The following is a 5,091-nucleotide window of genomic DNA, read 5'->3' on the forward strand; positions in this document are numbered from 1 at the left end:
AGGCGTGAAGTGGAAGCAATTCCGAATTTCGTCTGATGAGTGTGGTGCTGGAGGCTCAATTTTAGTGCCTTTCCAGTCCACCCTTTACTTATAAGGAAAGGATGATGGAAAAGTGGATTTGACGATGGACGAGTCGAATACGTAGGGGAAATATCCTCTTTATGTGCATCTTCTCCTCTATTGACTTAGGGTAAACAACGCATCTGCAATTGCAGATGTCTATGGGCAGTGGTCGCTTCGCCATTTTGGCGGATTTATCTGGCCGCTTGCTAGTTTGCCACCTTATTGTTTAAAAAAATTGTAAAAATATCTTATTAAAAATTGTGATGCCAAAAATGAAAAATTTGAGTTAAAATTCAGTCGTAAAAACTGTACATAAATCACAGTTGCGTCTGCCACCATCCAAGTAATGCTTAATTAATTGGAATCCATTTGTAAAACCACTTAAGATCGAGTACCGCAATTACTTTATCTAGTCTGTTAACGATAAAGTTCGAATAACATTTAGATCTTTGGGTTTGCCTTTAAGTACTTTTGAAGAAATAATTTCTATACGATAAATTGTCAGGGGCATAGACAAACATTATTCAATGTTTATCTAAAAAAAAAACTAGCAGCCAAGTAATTTTTTTTATTCTTAATCGGATATACTTTTACAGTAATAGTTCACAATTGAATGATAACAGTTTATTTGTAAATTATTCATCAAATTACTTGTGACATTTGTCAATACGATAAAAGATTTAATTCAATTCTTAGCAAATGATCGTTGTCCCATGAGCAAAGCACCGTTATCTATAATAAATTCAGATCCAGTAATTCCTCTTGATTTATCGCTGGCCAAGTACAGAATCATATCAGCGATTTCTTCAGGCTCAATAACTCTTTTTAAAATTGTCGATTGTTTTAAATGATCCTAATCTAAAATAGGAGCTGTCAAATTATCTAAGATGTCAGTAAGAACTGGTCCTGGACTAACAATGTTCACACGTATGCCATACTCTGCTAATTTTACTGCAACTCCCCGAGAGAAATGATTTAGTCCAGCCTTGGAGACACAATAAGATAGAATGGTTTTAGCACTAGCGGTGGTGGTTCCTCCTATGCTCGATATATTTACAATATTCCCTTTTGTTTTAATAAGATGAGGTATTGCTAGATGCGTTATGTAGACTTGAGCACGTAAGTTTATGTTCATCACCCGATCGTAACTTTCTATGAAATCCTCGCTTGTAACATCTTTAGCTTCGAACATACCAGCGTTGTTGACTAGAACATCTAATTTTCCAAATTTTTCTATAGTTTCATCGATTATTGCTTTAACTTCACTATCTTTTGATACGTCTGCTTTAACTACAAGAGTTGTTATACCGTAAGCTTCACATTTGTCTTTAACATTCTTCATTTTCCCTTCCTTTCTGCCGACAATGACAACGTGAGCCCCTTCTTTAGCAAACGCAATGGCGGCGGCGGCTCCGATGCCGGAACTAGATCCAGTTACTATTACCACTTTATTATTAAACGCCATATTTACTTTTGAGATGTATAAATATTGAAGTCAGTATTTATACAATGCTCATATCTTTTGACATATAAAAGTGTTAGTTAAAACATGACACGCTATTTTTTTGATCGTCACTCCGATAATGATTTTTTTCTACAATATTGTTCCACAAACTTATCTCGTCCAGTAAGAGAGACGCTGTTATCACGTTCAGTACTACCGAAAATACTTAAAACCTATATATACATAGAAAATGACCCAACTGGTAGGTACAACACAGATTTGAGTGCAATTTTAACTTCAGATAATTATCATAATTTAGTTTGATTATGTCTATAGAAGCCTTAAACATTTTTTTACTTATTTTATTGAAACTAGCTTTCGCCCGCGACTCCCTTCGCGTGGAAATAGAATAAACAAAAGTGAGTAGCCTATAAGTTCTTCCAGATCCCTTCAGCCCTTTAGGCTACAAACACTAACATCTTTCCATCCATCCATCCATCTAAATTTTCACATTTATAATATTAGTAAGATAAACTCGAAGACTTTTATGATCGTATCATCGTATTCTAACATTGAAATAATATAGGATAGATTTTTGTATTAAATGTACGTCAAATATACAAAGATAAATTAATATCAAAGGTTACAAAACAATCTATCGAATCATTATTACGAACATTTGCATTGTCATCAATGACGTCAGAGCATGACGCCAAATGATTATGTGTTTAGGGTTCACGCACATTGATTGCGGTGTTCACTTTCCGTCGCCTCATTGCCGATACGACGACGCCATTTAAGTGAGATAAAGAAGTACATAATTATATTTGATTGACATATTGCACGGTTATATGACGCATCATCTACCTATGAAAGCGAAAATGACGTATTGCAGTTCTGTGTTTATATCCTGTTTAATTAGCGGCGTCCATTGAACGCCGTAGATCGCAATGTAGTCCGGTTCCTGATGGGCAAGAGGTGGATCAATGTGCGTTAACCTTAAAGATATTTGTTATCCGTTCACGCAAATATCACGTTAAAGATAACATAAGTACATGACATATACATGACAACATTAATAGATGTATGACATAAAGACGACAACATAGGTATACGACAGAAATGACGTTTATTATCCAATCATAGTTTTTCAGACAGAATAATAATCGTGTCATCGCGCCTGCCCACCTAAGCGATACGTATATAAATCCTACAGAGCGTCGGCGCAGCATTCTTTCCTACTTTCACTCTCCTTTTACTCCTATCCTCTTTAATATATTCGATCCATGTTTTCTTCGGTCGTAATTACAAGTTCAAATTCTCAAAATAAATGTAATTATTTTCACTAACTGTAAAAAACATCTACAGACTATCTGCAATACTCTGAAAATTAGGGAGTAATCATTTAGGATTCCATTAAGGACGAACTAAGTTTGGTTTTTTGACTCAGTTAAATGTAAAAATTATAATTAAAGAATTAAGTGTAAGGTGCAAGAAATCAAATATAAAAGGTTAGATTACTTCTGAAAACATTATTTATTTATTTGTTAAGTTACAAATCATGATAACAATCAACAAAGTGATATAATTTATTCCTTGACAATTCTTCGTTGTCCCATCACCGTAGCGCCGTTATCTGAAATAAATTCAGATCCAGTGATACCTCTCGCTTTGTCGCTGGCCAGAAATAGTCGTAAACCACTCGTTTTAAAATTGTCGATTCATTAAAATTATTCCAACTAGAAATAGGAGACGATGAGTTATCCAATAAGTCAGTGCGGACTGGTCCTGGACTAACAATGTTCACACGTACGCCATGCTCTGCTAATTTCAATGCGACTCCTCGAGAGAAATGATTAAGTCCAGCTTTGGATACACAGTAAGATAAAAGACTTTTAGCACTAGAGGTCCCAGTCGCTGCTATGCTCGATATATTAACAATGTTCCCTTTTGTTTTGATAAGATGAGGTATTGCTAGATGCGTTATGTAAACTTGAGCACGTAAGTTTATGTTCATCACCCGATCGTAACTCTCTATGAAATCCTCGCTTGTAACATCTTTAACTTCGAACATACCCGCGTTGTTGACTAGAACATCTAACTTTCCAAATTTCTCTATAGTTTCATTGATTATTGTCTTGACTTCGTCATCTTTAGATACATCTGCTTTAACTACAAGAGTTTTCTTGCCATAAGCTTCACATTTGTCTTTAACATTCTTCATTTTCCCTTCCTTTCTGCCGACTATGACAACGTGAGCCCCTTCTTTAGCAAACGCAATGGCAGCGGCGGCGCCGATGCCGGAACTAGATCCAGTCACTATTACCACTTTATTATTAAACGCCATGTTTACTTTTGGGATGTAAACATAAAGACCTTAGTATTTATACCATACTCATATCAGAGGGTCTATTATGAATATTCGAATGTCAGTTGTGAAAACGAATTCGTAACGTCATCGAGAAAATGAGATTTGTTGGTGTACTTTACACTTGGTACCTGCGCTGCATAAATTTAATAATTTGTCGATGACGTTACGAAAAGTCATAAATAGTCGTGATAAGCCCTCGGTTGATATAAATTTTTAGTTGAAAACATGACACGCGGTTTTTTTGTCGTCATTCTGATAATGCTTAAAACCTTATTGGAATGATTAATTGAAATATGGGACTTTAGATTTACATATCTCACTAGCGACTCGCACCAGCCACATGAGTAATATCTCTGTCCCCTGGCTATGCCCGGCTAGCAAAGAATGTATACGTGAACATGCGCACATCTTTGACTAAATAATCGAAGAACTGTTGTGCGGTCGTCGATGGTCGATTGTTTCGCAGCAAAATCTACTATTTAGTTGCACAACTAAAAATAGATTACCGATCTCACCTCCATATAAGCTCTTAGGAATTAAAGCGAGACTAAACAGTTGTGCTATAGTTTAGTTTCAGGTGTGCGCACGCTCTTAACCTTCATCTATGCGTATCTGCAAAGTTACAACTGACCAATCAGACTGTTAAGTTAAAATATACGTGTATAGACAAAACTATAACTACCAGTCAATTTGAACTGCTCTTAGATTTGCCAACACACACTAAATCTATTTAACTACAGTTTGTTTACTTAAATCTGTACGACTAAAAAGGGTTTAGTTATTTTAATTTGCAGCTAGCTTTCGCCCGCGACTCCTTCCGCGTAGAATTAAAAAAACGTGAGTAGCCTATGTGTTCTTCCGGACAATCCTCTACGTCTATGCCTAATTTCATGAAGATCCGTTCAACCGTTTAGGCTACTTACTCTAACAAATATCCAACCATCCATCCATCTAAACTTTAGCATTGATAATATTAGTAAGATTAATAATTATTACGCGTTATATTATTATAAGGAGTGGGACTATTACGAAATCGATTTCACATTGCTTTCGTCGCAGATATTGGTATAAATTCAATACTAAGGGCCTGTCCCACCGGTGGTAGATAGAGGCCCTGATAGTGTAAATATGACGTCACGTCAGATAAAATACAAAATTTCTGTCCCACCAATTTTAAATAGCAGATAACGCTGTGACGTTTTAAATGTCAATG

General features: G+C 35.7%; 2 pseudogenes; both read right to left on the reverse strand.

Annotated features, from left to right (window-relative positions):
* Positions 1-672: 672 nt before the first annotated feature.
* Positions 673-1,528, reverse strand: LOC106110549 (annotated as a pseudogene).
* Positions 1,529-3,096: 1,568 nt separating this feature from the next.
* LOC106110520 lies at positions 3,097-3,854 on the reverse strand (annotated as a pseudogene).
* Positions 3,855-5,091: the final 1,237 nt, after the last annotated feature.

The sequence above is a fragment of the Papilio polytes genome, unplaced genomic scaffold (assembly GCF_000836215.1).
Source record: "Papilio polytes unplaced genomic scaffold, Ppol_1.0 DF824225.1, whole genome shotgun sequence".
Taxonomy (NCBI): Eukaryota; Metazoa; Arthropoda; class Insecta; order Lepidoptera; family Papilionidae; genus Papilio; species Papilio polytes.